Here is a 13,560-nt window from a genome sequence, read left to right as displayed (position 1 = left end):
TTCTGATTCAGAACCTGGGAAGGGCCCCTTTTTTCCCGAGTTCCTGAGGCTTGGATAGTGCCTCCTCTATTCCTTGTGAAAGCAATGGCAGGATTAAGGTTTGCTGTCAGGTCCAAGACAAATTTTTACAACACAACTTTTATTTATCTAAAACAGAAGCAAAATAAAGAGGCAAATTCTTTAAAAGCGCCAATTCCTTTCCCTCCCAAGGCAATGTATCTTTCTCATGGTGGCCATTATGTAACATCCAACTAATATCAACAAATTGGAAGATTATGTTTATATAAATGTTTTCATTTGTTTAACAGATGGCTTCTGTCTTCTACGGTGTCTCCCAGTATAGTGCAACAGTGTTTGTTAAGATTGGCAAAAGGATATTTAGGTCTGTCTTTATTCTTGTTTAGAAGACTAACCATTGTTTAAGAAACGCTCTCTTGATGGATGCATTTCTAACGAGGACAGTGAAACAAACCCTTGGGCTGACCACAAATGTGTCAACATTGCCACAGTCTAACCAAATGATCACCAGTGATGCACATTGCCTGCCAACAGATACACAAATTACATCAGGCTTTCTGTGACAGGCACATAGCAGTTCCCCTCTCTATCCACAGACGCTCCCATTCTCTGTCTGGGGTACTCCTTTCTTCACAGCCATGAAAAGATACTGTCTCCTTAAATGCTCCATCTCACTTGCACTTGGAACAAGAAGTAACAGAGGGGGCAATGTTTGTTTAGGAGAATCCCTCTGGCTCTGTGAAGGAGTGTGGATCTAATAAACAATGAATATCCAAACCTCTAGTCACTTAATTAGTTCTCTTCTTACTAAAGAGGATTGAATAACCATCGGATAGTCTTAATTTACGGTGTCATTCTAGAAGTGTCTGTGTAAACGACATGGGCTATGACAGAGAAAGGTGGGGAGGGACAGAGAAGAAGGAGGAGGAGGAAGAAGAGGAAGAGAAGAAGGGGGAAGGAAGAGAAGGGAGGAAAGAAATATATAGAGGGTGAGGAAGGTGTGGGAGTTACATTAGGGTAGGAAAAGAAACCCCAAAAATGCACTGCCATTGAGTCAATTCAACTCACAGGAATCCTATAGGAGAGAGGAGGAGAAAAAAGAAGCAAACTTTTGAGAAGGTTCTCTAGTTGCAGAGGGACAGATGCCTTGTGAAATGTTGCTCTTTGTACCAGGCTTTGGTATCTGACAGCCCTGTGATAGCTCAATGTTTTCCCTCCTTGAAACATTCCCTGGTAACAAAATGTTCTAAGAAACAGAGAACTTAATAGACAAGTGTTTCAGCTTTTACAATGTCTTGGTCTTTTAACAAATTTTCCTGTTGAATGGCTCAAACTCTCAAGTTGTTATCACTTCCCACACATTACCTTACAGCTACCACTTCCCACACATTACCTTGCTTCCTGGCCCTCAAAGAGAAGTAATGAAGGCTGATCTCATTGGTATGGGGTGTGGGGTGGCACAGGGGCTTACCCACCGTGGGGCTGTGGAGATAAATGCAGGGGAAAGGGCTATGATCTTGCTATATATTTTGTTCCTCTGTCTTTGAATTTGCACTCTGAATCTTCCCTGGCAGAGGCTAGGAAGACTCATGTCTACTAATGAGGCAAGACTAGGTGATCTAGCTAATCTTTGCTACAGCTTCCTAGAATGCCTACCCAGAAGTTGTGAAGAAACCTACCTACCTTTGTTTCCCAAGCTTGTTGTACCACAAAGTCCTTCTTTTGTGTGATATCTATAAACATTAGTGTTCTTGGGAACGAACTTTGAAAAATTCTTGCGTCATTTAATCCACTTCTTCCAGCACAGAGATATTTAGCCACAAATTAAATTGGGAGTGAAAACGAAGCGGGAAAAAGTGCAAGACAGCATCCAGGCATGCAGAAAAATTAATGTTTAGAATGTTGAATCCAGGATGGGGACATCTGGTATAGCAAGTGTTATGGATTGCATTGTGTCCCCCAAAAATGTGTGTCAACTTGGCTAGGTCATGATTCCCAGTATTGTGTGGTTGTCCTTCATTTTGTGACCTGATGCAATTATTCTAGGTGTTGTAAATCCTAACCTCTATGATGCTAATGATGGAAACCCTGGTGGCACTGTGGTTAAGAGCTGCAGCTGCTAACCAAAAGTTTTGCAGTTCAAATCCACCAGGCACTCCTCGGAAACCATATGTGGCAGTTCTACTCTGTCCAATAGGGTCGCTATAAGTCGGAATCGACTCAATGGCAATGGGTTTTTTTTGGGTTATGATGTTAATGAGGCAGGATTAGAGACAATTATGTTAATGAAGCAGGACTCAATATACAGGATTAGGTTGTACCTTGAGCCAATCTCTTTTGAGATATAAAGGAGAGAAACGAGCAGAGAGGAGAGAGATCTCTCACCACCAAGAAAGAAGAGCCGGGAACAGAGCATGTCCTTTGGATCTAGGGTTCCTGCGCTGAGAACCTCCTAGACCAAGGGAAGACTGATAACAAGGACGTTTCTGCAGGGCCAACACAGAGAGAAAGCCTTCCCCTAGAGCTGGCACACTGAATTTGGACTTCTGGCCCGCCAAACTATGAGAGAATAAACTTTTCTTTGTTAAAGCCATCCATTTGTGGTATTTCTGTTACAGTAGGATTAGATAACTGAGACGCCAAGTGTCTGTTTTACCTTAAGCAACAATGATTCAGAGTGGTTTTGGCAATTCATATTACCTGCATGTTGTCTTTACATGCTTTAACTCATTAGTAGCTAAGATGGAATGTCCATGTACCTCAGTAAAACAGGAATTCATTCACTCATTCATTCATTCAACCATTGCTGAGTAATTGTCAAGTGCCAGACATCCACTTAGGAATTGGGGATACAAAATGTACTTATGTGGGACACTTGGCTAAGAGGGCAAACCAGAGTTAGGTATAAAAAACATGCTGTAATTAAACTACAGAAATGAGAAATCCTGAGTGACTGATTCTAACTGGGCAAGGTAGGGAAGGAAGGTGCCACAGACATTTAAGGAAGATCTTGAAGGATGAATGCCAAGGTAATTTGCTAAGTTGAGAAGGGGAAGGAGAGAGGGCATTCCAGGCACAGGGATGACCATGTGTAGGGTTGGATAATTACAAGATGGAGAGAGAAATTAATTTAGCAATAAACCCACTTGGCAATTTCATTGGAAAATATAAGAAATGTTTTTCCCTAAGGAGAATTACTGTCCAGAGAATCTTTTTTGCCAGAGCTACAGGAAGGGGGTCTTTGGGATGAACATAACTTGTTGCAGCTACAGAGTCAGGCCTTGCAGTACTGTTCTTATTTATTCCTCGGTAACAAAGCCTTATATAGCACTGTGATGGTTAAGGTTGTGTGTCAACTTGGCTGGGCCATGATTCTCAGTGGTTTGGCAGTTATGATGTAGTTTGGCAGCTGTATGATATCGTGATCACCTTCATGATGGGATCTGCTGTGAGCAGTCAATCAGCTGAAAGGGAATTTCTTTGGGCATGTGGCCTCATCGAATAAGTGGACATTCTGGAAAGGCTTGGGTGCTTTTTGCTTGTGCTGGATCCTGCAGCTGGCTCCTTTTCATCTGACCTCCAGTTCTTGGGACTTGAGCTAGCAGCTTACCAGCAGTCTTGCCTGCTCATCTTGGGATTCACTGATTTTTGAAGCCTGTGAGCAAGAGCCCTGTCCTCTGACCTGCTGATCTTGGGTTCACCAGCCCCTGTGGCCATGTGAATCAGGAGAAGACTCTATCCTAACTCAATGACTTGGGACATTCCAGGCTTTACAACCGTGTGAGCCATTTCCTTGATATAAATCTCTCTCTCTATATATTTATACACCTTGCTGGTTTTGCTTCTCTAGGGAACCCAGCCTAAGACAAGCACTTTGTGTGCAGCAAACACTTAATATATACTCTACAGGAAAGAAAGAAGATAAAGAACAGGAGAATGGAAAGGAGACTGTGGAAGCAAAGGAGGAACAGAAAAGACAACAGTGGCTCCAATATGGTTTGCTTGGTTCAGCCTTCAGAATGCTATTTTATAAACACAAATCTGATCGTGTCACCCCATGCCAAAAAACTTTCAGTGGCCCCAGTGGTGGTACCGGTGCTTGGGAAGAAAGAGATGATGAAATGTACATACTTTCAACATGATGACGAGACGGTAAACTGGAAGGAAATTTGGCAAATTGTAACAAGAATCTTACAACTGTCATACCACCTAAACCACTAATTTCTTTCTGGGTATCGATCATCAGAAATCGTTGACAGAAGTTGATACGAACATGGTCATTATGGTGCCATTTGTAATAGTGAAATTCCTTTCCCCCTGCTATGTCTACCCAAGTGGTGATAGTTAAATAAATTACAGGGTATACATATGATGGAATTTTATGCTGCCTCTAACATATTTACTAAGTTTCCATAATATGAAACACATTTATATTATAATATTAAGCACGAAGGCAGGATATAAACTTGCTTATATAACACGCTGTCAACTAGGTAAGCATATTTATAGAAAAAGGACAAATTGCAGCAAAATCTTTGAGTTCTGGGCAACTGGATTAAGGGTGACTGATATTTTCTTCTTTATGTTTTTTTCTGGGTGTTTCCTATTTTCTATAAATATGTATCGATGTTATAACTTAAAAGGCATCTTAAAAATCTATCAGCTGCTCTTCATGGTGGTAAAGATACCCCAGCTTCCAGGCTTGATGCCCAAGGCCACTCCCGATCTGGCAAAGGGCTACCTCTGCAGCTCTATTTCCTGATGCTGTAGGGCTAGGTGCCTGCTCCAGACATACAAAACAATCTGTAGTCTCCCAGGTAAACACTACTGCCCACCCCACCCCACCCCACCCCACCCCACCCCACCCCACCCCACCCCACCCCACCCCACCGTGCTTCTACACCGGCTTTAACCCAGCCTGAAATGCCCTCCCCCACTTTTGCTTGTCCATTGAAATTCAGCTCAAGTGTCAGCATCAATTTCAAGAAGTCTTCCTGGAATTCTCTGCCTGTAGTTTGATTTAGATACTTCTCCAACAACCCATGGAGATGTGGCTAAAGAAAAGAACAGAGTGGGTGATGCTACTGGCTATGGACCAGAGATGGCTGCAGGGTAGAAAAGGGTCTAGGTTGAATACGGAAGGAGACGAAGGACTGGACACAAAGGGAGAGGCAAGAAAGGACTTGCCAAGTTCTAGGAACACGTGTTCTGAGACACAGGGAGAGAGAAGGGGTTGCAAAGAGCTGCTGTGAGCTGCTCTGGTGGATGACAAGTTCTACCTATGGCCCCAGGGGTGGATGGCTAAAGTGGAGGGTAAGATGGGGGTTAGAGTCAAGGAGAAGTGAGTATAGGTCGGTGATTCCTAAGCTTTGCTGCATGTTAGAGTTGTCTGGGGAGCTTTGAAAAATAATGATGGTTAGATTGCAACCTGTTTTTGTTGTTACCTGTGTTGATTTCGACTCATAGTGGCCCCATGTGACAGAGTAGAACTGCCCTGTAGGGTTTTCTTGTCTCTAATCTTTATGGAAGCAGACTGCCAGGTCTTTCTCCCATGGAGTTGCTGGGAGGGTTCAAACTGCCAACCTTTTGGTTAGGAGCTAAGCACTCAACTATTGCACCACCAGGGGTCCAGGTTGCACCTTATACTGGTTCAGAATGTGTGGATATGGGAGGTAGGCACCAGTATGTATATATGTACATATATATGCGTGTACGTAAATGTATATATATGTAAATGTATATAATGTGTGTGTGTGTATACATATATATATATGTATTTAATTCCCAGATGGTTCCAAAGTGCAGCACAGTTTCAGAAGCATTGGTCTAGGTTAAAGGAGCCTTGGTGGCCCAATTATTAAACCACTCAGCTGTTAACGGGAAGATCGGTGATTGAAACCCACCAGCTGCTCTGCGGGAGAAGGACGTGACAATCTGCTTCTCTAAAGATTTATAGCCTTGGAAACCCTATGGGGCAGCTCTACTCTGTCTTGTAGGGTTGCTAGGAGTCAGAATTGACTGGACGGCAGTGGTTTTTCGGTGTTTGGTCTAGGTTATTGGGTAGATCATCCCTTATAGGTCAGTGGTTCTCAAAATATGGTCTCAGACCAGCTGCATCAGCACCACCTGGGAACTTATTAGAAATGCAATTTCTTAGGCCCCACCCAGACCTATTAAATCAGAAACTCTGGGTTTGAGCCCAGCAATCTGTGTTTTAACAAGTACCCTGTGAAATTCTGAGGTGTGTTCAAGTTTGAGAACTTCAGCCGTAGGCAATAAAACTGCCCAAAAAGTACACAGGAGTTGAAGAACATCAGCTAGTTACTTCCCTAATTGCTCTGATCTAGAGCTTCTTCAGTTGAAAACTAGAAATAATACCAACCTCAAAGTGTGGTTGTGAGGTTTAAATGGCAGAGCTGTATGTGAAAGTGCCTGGTACCTGGTAAACCAAATGCAAACCGACTCATAGTGACCCTACAGGACTGAGTAGAACTGCCCCATAAGGTTTCCGGCGAGCGGCTGGTGAATTTGAACTGCCGGTCTTTTTTGGTTAGCAGCCGTAGCTCTTAACCAATGCGCCACCTGGGCTCTGGGTACCCAGTAGACACCCCAAATACTAGTGTCGGTTTCCTTTTCTGTCACATTCACCCTGAAGCCCCAATCCATAAATCTATTGTCTTAGAATTGTGTACCTGTTGCTGTTGAGTTGATTCTGACTCATAATGACGCTACAGAACAGAACTGCCCCATACGGTTTCCAAGGAGTGGTTGGTGGATTCGAACTGCCAACCTTTTGGTTAGCAGTTAAGCTCAATCATTGCTCCACCAGGGCTCCAGAATTGCGTACGAGATTCCCCAAGCTGTACTATCTGGTCTGAAACATTTTTTCAGTCTTCGGTGTTCTCATAGGTTTATACCTCCACACGGAGGCTGGACATGCAGGTGAGCTTTAGATTAGGTGGGAATCCCCATCAGTCGGTTTTCTTCCTCCGTTAATCTCTTCTCCACTCTGCTCTTTTTCCTACTCCCTTTTTTTCTCAACAGCCCCATTTTGCCTTTATTTCCTTAGTCCTGACCACTGCTGGGAAACCCTGGTGGTACAGTGGTTAAGAGCTTGGCTGCTAACTAAAAGGTCAGCAGTTCAAATCCACCAGCTGCTCCTTGGAAACCCTATGGGGGCAATTCTACTCTGTCCTATATGGTCGCTATGAGTCAGAATTGATTGGACAGCAACGGGTTTGGTTTCTTTGGTTGGCCACTGTTGGGAGAAAGGGTCAGAATTCATGACTGACAGAACAGGCTGGCAGAGCACTCATATCTAAGGGGCACCTTGGACCAGTCCACTGCCCCCCTCTGAGCCTTTGGTGGCTCTGGAAGCCCAAGCAGGAATATCCAAGTTCCTTAGCAGGCATGCAAAGTAGTCCATTAGCTGGTCCTGTTTACTGCTCACGTTTCCCTCTGCCTGGAGAATTCTGGCCTCCCCTCCCGGGACACCCCAGGCACCAGCTTGGTCCTTTTCCAGTGCTCTGATAGTGTATCTCACCCAGCGCCAGTGGTTTCTGTACACATCACTCTCCCAACTCCACTGTGAGTAGAAGGCAGGGGCCTGTTCTTGTTTTGTTTATCTCTGCATCCCTAGCAACTAGTCCAGCCCTTGGCCTATAGAAGGCTCCCGATAAATGCTTATTGAGTAAACTGAATAAAGTAGATGCGTTAGTGTCAAAGACCTTGACAGGTTCGAAAGACGAAAAAGATAATAATTAATGATAATGATGATGATAAGTACTTGTCCACACTGAACTGGTACCCGACTTTCCACTAATTAACTCATCAAATCTGCATGTAACAGATGATGATGGCCCAGCCTGGTTTTCACCTCTCCCCCCTTAATGCATAAGTTTTATGTCCATTCTCATCCTGGCTGCTGGTTCACATGAATGAAAATTCAGTCATTTAAGGTGCAAGAGAATAGCTATACGGGTGTCATGATTTGGGCTCTGCCCCTGTGGTGCCCTGGAGAGGCGTGGAGAGGTCCTTAGCCTAACAGGATACCGTTGCCACTAGGCTCACTCCCACTTCCAGAATGAGGGCTGGAAACCAAGCAAGCATAAATGCAGACGCTGAAGCCCTATGTGATGGAGCCCATGAGAGTTTCTGAACCACTCCACCACAGGTGCAAGGAAGCCTGGCCCAGGCACCAGAGCATCTGTGTAAGATGATAAAGACTGTGGACTCTGCCCCTTTACCTGGGCCACAGCAGCACAGCCTAACTGCAAAGCCAGGTGTCGCCACGGATTAGCAAGTAAATAACGCTGAGTGTACCTTGCAAGTTGGTGCGCACTATGCTTACTGGTTAACCCGCCCCCGCTGCCTCCCAGTTCAAGGCTTTAGAGCTGTAAGCCTGCACCCCGCATCAGCCTCCTGACTGGTCTTCTTGCTGCTGGTTCCCTTCCCTTTCCTCTAATCCCAACTGCCCACTACTCTCAGGTCCTATCACTCCCAGTGTAAAAACCTCCATCCCTTCCTATTCAACGGACTGTGCACCAACTGCTTGGTGTATTATTCAAGGGCCTGGAGGCTTCTGGTCTTCCCTTTTGCTACTTCTGTGTGCTAGTACCCCCCGTCCATGCTCCCCCCTCTCATTCACCATCTTTTCAAATCCTATCTTATTTCAAGTCCTAGAATGCATTCTATCCTGTTCATCCATTCACTCATTCACACAGCAACCCATTGCCATTGAGTCGATTCCAATTCATAGCAACCCTATAGGACAGAGTAGAACTGCTCCATAGGGTTTCCAAGGAGCAGCTGGTGGATTCGAACTGCCAACCTCTTGGTTAGCAGCCGAACTCTTAACCACTGCACCACCAGGGCTCCTCATCCATGCATACATCACATATTTATTGATCACTTCTGAGGTGCACGGCTCAGTGCTGGGCAGCTGGGGATTGAGTTCTGAAGGACAGCCGCTCCTTCCCTCGCCTTCCACACTCCTGTGACACTTACTGTCTTCCACTCGACAGTGCTTGACTATGATGTCAGCACTGACATGATTGTTCTGCATGTATTTCTTATCTTCCTAACCAGACTGTGAAATCCTCAAGGGCTGGAACCACATCCTATTCTTGTGTGCATCCTTCACAGCCCCTGACGTACATCAGGTACTTGAAGGCAGGTTTGCATCCAGGCCCTACTGTGTATTATCTGTGTGATCTCGGGCCAATCACTTAACCCCAGTGAGCTCCATGTCCTCAGACAGAAAATGGATTAAATAATTAAACATGCAACAGGCTTGGCCCGGCAGTAGGTGCTCAACAAGTAACAGCCAATACATGTTTGCTGGTTGATTAAGAAGATTAAATGCTCCTTGCCAAATTAGAAACAGACCACAAGAACACCAACGTTCAGGCTGTGCAGAGCATGTGGCCAGCATGGATTTTTGCCGTGGGCTGGCTCTCAGGAGGGGCCGGATATTAAATGGCTTAAGAGCCACTACAGGATACAGGGGCTGGTTTGGGATCAAGAGGAGGCAAACGGAAGAGGGGAAAAGCTAAGGGGCCTAGTCCTACCAAGGAGCCTAGTCTAGAAATTTCTTCTGTATGTGAAAAATGACAGGTTCCTTGGCTCTGTGGTTCTGTTCTGAGCCGCAAACCTCCTGAGGCAGGAATTAAGCTGGAGTTGGACTCCGGCATGAACCTGTGTGAGCAAGTTTCCCCACTGCAGAGGCTGAGCGGCCTCTCGAGGCAGGCTTGCCGCCCCCCACCCCTCCAGCTCATGGAGGGGGAGTGGAAGAGAGGAGGAGATACCGCTGAAGTCTGAGAGTACTGGTTCAAGAGTCAGCTGAGGAAGGATGAATGATGGCTTCATTTGACTTTCCAGTCAGTTCGAATTGGGTCAGAACCAGACAGCAGAAATCGAGAGGGAGAGCATTGTGGTGTATGTGCAAGGAATTCCCTGTTTGGAAGACAGTAAAACCTGCAAAAGCCAGAACTTGTGGAAGGCGGAAACTGTCAGAGATGGAAAATGCAAATATTTTACACTAAGAGACAGCGACAGAAAAGCGGTAAGGCTGTACCCTGTCAAACGCAGAAAACTCGTTAGACTCAGAAAAACAAGGCGAGTTCCGGCTCTCACAGGTTTCACGGTACTAGGAGCTGGGCTTTAGTCCATGGTCCACCAATTGGTCTGACCTTAAATAGGTCACTTTTCTAGTCTACAAAATGCCTTCTTGGCATTCTTGGGAGCAGCAACCTGGCCCACTCCCGCAGTGCTTCTCAAACCTGTGGACTACAAGGGGATCTTGTTAAAGTGCAGGTTCTGATTCTGCAGTCTGGCTTGGGGCTTGATATTCTACGTTTCTCACACGCATCTGGGTGATGCCAGTGCTGCCGGTCCATGGATCAGGTGAGGCTCTAGAACAGGGGCCGGCAAACCATGGCTCCAGGGCCAAAGCCAGCCTCTGGCTTGTTTTGTAAATAAAGTTTTATTGGAACACAGCCCTGTCCATTTATTCATGCATCATCTGTGTCTGCTTTCATGCTAAGTGGGCAGAGTTGAATATCTGCATCAGAAAGCTTACAGCACACAAAGCCCAAGGGGGTTACTATATGACCCTTCACAGAAAAAGTCCGCCACGCATGTTCCAGTGGGCTGAGGGCCGGCTCATGTGAACTCAAAGACCTGGACTTCAGTACTGGCTTGGCCATGGGCAAGCTACTTCACCTTCCTAGTTCTCACTTTCCCGAACTAGAGGACAAGATGATTTCTAAGAGGCTCGTGATTCTGGGATTCCAACGCTAGAGAGAAAACATCAGAGTTTCTATAGAAACAGGCATCTGAGAACCACATTGTGTGGCCTTCATTTGGAAGTTGCAAAAAAAATACCTGGCTTAACCCTGCAGATTCTTGCAAGGCAGTCACTGCCAGATGCCAGGGTGGGTCTATAGAGACAGAACGTAGCCACTGCCCAGTGGAGGGTCAGCTGGGAATAGAAAAGGGACGGAGAGAAGGGAACCTTGGGGTGGGAGGCACAACTCCTAGGCTCCTCACAGGCCAGTGCTGGCTGGTGGCCTTGGAACATTGCCTGCCAGCATCAAACGTACACATTCCATTTTGCTGAAAGATCAACTCAAGCTTGGTTCCCTCACCACAGCTCCACAAGCCCTGACTCTGGGTGCTTTGGGTCAACCAATACTACGAAGCCCTTTCAAAGTCTCAGAGTCTGTGAATACAGAAGGCGCTATGACATTTGGAGGTCCCTGGGTGGCACAAATGATTTGCATTTAACTACTAAGCTTGGCTGCTAACCAACAGGTTGGCAGTTCGAATCTACCAGCTGCTCCTTGGAAACCTACGGGGCAGTTCCACTCTGTCCTATAGGGTTACTGTGAGTTGGAATCAACTCGACAGCAATGGGTTTGGTTTTGGGCTTTACTAACCTGAAGGGTAGCGGTTTGAACCCACTCAACAGTTCCATGGAAAAAGGCTTGGGGATCTACTTCTGTAAAGATTATCGTGAAAATAATCCTATGGGGCAGTTCTACCCTGTAACACCTGGGATCGCCTTGAGTCTGAACTGACTCCAAGCCATCGAACAGATGACATTTGGTATTCTCCCGAGGAGCTTGTAGTCTCACGGGAGAGACGCCCTGTTAATAAATAATTACAGGGGAGTTCCAGGAGCCAGGTGTCAGGGCAAATGCATGACTCTGGGTCTCTAGCTTGGGCAAAAGGTAAAGCCAACAGCAATGCAGGAACCATAAGGGGGGCGGTGGTGGGTTTTAGAAGAGAGAGTAGGGGCGGGGAGAGGGGGAAGGTAATGGGTAGACTGGGGCATGTTGATTCCCACATGGGCTGCTTGAAGGTCAGCATGGCAAAGCTGTGACTTCCTGTGAAAAGTAAGTCTCTCTGTAGGCCTGCAAATGTTGAACAGGAAAGCCATGTATATTGTCAGGCTTACTTCCCAAAGCTGAGAGAAGCCTCAGTGCACCCACCCCCCAAATATTTCCGGGCATTTTAGAGATGGCACAGTAGTTAAGAGCTACAGTGAGCTATGGCTGCTAACCAAAAGGTCGGCAGTTGGAATCCACCAGCCAATCCTTGGAAACCCTATGGAGCAGTTCTACACTGTCCCAAAGGCTTGCTATGAGTCAGAATCCACTCAACGGCAGTGGGTTTGGTTTTTTGGTTTTGCTTGCTCTAGCTCAGTCCACGGGAAAGATCCTGGCCAGAGAGACCTCTGGTAAATGCATAATCTTTAGGAACATTTCTATTTTCTCTCAGCTGGAATAAGCAGTAAATCACTGACTATCCCTCACTATGACTGTCTTTCTGGTCAAGTTTCAACCGAATGGGAAAATCTGGAACCTACAACCCTGGGGCTCCTGGACCCAGCAGGCCACTTTCTGTTACAGCTTCCTATCAGTGAAAAGAAAGTCATAGGACACAGTGAACTCACGAGCAGGTAATTGTTCTGGTTCCTCACCTGGGCGTGTGAAGGTAAGACATAGCTGGATGCTGTCCCATTCCCTTGCTGTGGGATCCGTGGCATGGCCCATACAGTTAGTGAGGAGCCACATGGACATGGTGCACAGGCAGGTTTAACCACACATAGTAGCAACTGAGTTTGAGACTGATGGGCTTTCCCCTTCCCAGGCAAAACCCCAGCATCTGGGAGTGCAGATTGGAGGACTTCATGCAATTGCTGGAAGACTGTCTGTGTCTGTTCTGCTCAGCTGGTCTGAGTAGCAAACAAATCAGGCCACAGGCATGTGTGTGAGCTACACGCCGGTGGCCTGGCTTTGCTGGGGTCCTGGGGAGCCCTTCTTAGTACTTACCACATTTCCTAATTACAGGCCCATCTGCCTGATTATTTTACTGAATTTTTTTTTAGTCCCCACAGCTACAGGGACTGTGTCAATTTTTGCTCACCATTGTACCATGGTACCTGGGATAAAGTAGGTGCTTTGTAAGTATGTGTTGAATAAATGACAGAGAGCCTGTCCCCACTGCTGGGAAAATGACTCGAAATGTACACTCTTCTAAGGGCATCTGTCTCGCTTTCTTTGTTTAACAAGAATAACAAAAATTATTACCTAGTAAAAGTCGGGAGAGATTCTGCCCTCTCTACTCAGAATTTTGTCTAACCAGTTGCCATAAAGTTGATTCCAACTCACAGCAACCCCACGTGTGTCAGAATAGAGTTTTCAGCAGCTGATTTTTCAGAAGTAGATCGCCCAGGCCTTTCTTAGGTCAGTAGATCCCTCCTGATAACATGAAGCACCTCTGGGTGGACTTGAACCGCCAACCTTTCAGTTAGCAGTTGACTGAGTGCGTTACTTGTTTGCACCACCCAGGGACTCCTGTTGTTGTTTGGTTCTGTCTGCTCAGTTCTAACTCTTAGCAAACCTGTGAAACACTGCCCGGCCCTGTGCCATCCTCACAACCATTGCTATGCTTGAGCCAATTGTTGCAGCCACTGTGTCAATTCATCTCATTAAGTGTCTTCCTCTTTTTGATGACCCTCTGCTTTACCAAGCATGG

General features: G+C 46.0%; 1 protein-coding gene across 1 annotated transcript in view; it reads right to left on the bottom strand.

The window, feature by feature from the left end:
- DGKG (diacylglycerol kinase gamma) overlaps positions 1 to 13,560 on the bottom strand; it is a 200,747-nt gene that overhangs the window by 23,389 nt on the left and 163,798 nt on the right. The gene's annotated exons all lie outside the window — the stretch shown is intronic.

The sequence above is a fragment of the Loxodonta africana genome, chromosome 1 (genome assembly GCF_030014295.1).
Source record: "Loxodonta africana isolate mLoxAfr1 chromosome 1, mLoxAfr1.hap2, whole genome shotgun sequence".
NCBI lineage: Eukaryota > Metazoa > Chordata > Mammalia > Proboscidea > Elephantidae > Loxodonta > Loxodonta africana.
This window is presented reverse-complemented; position numbering and strand designations above follow the sequence as displayed.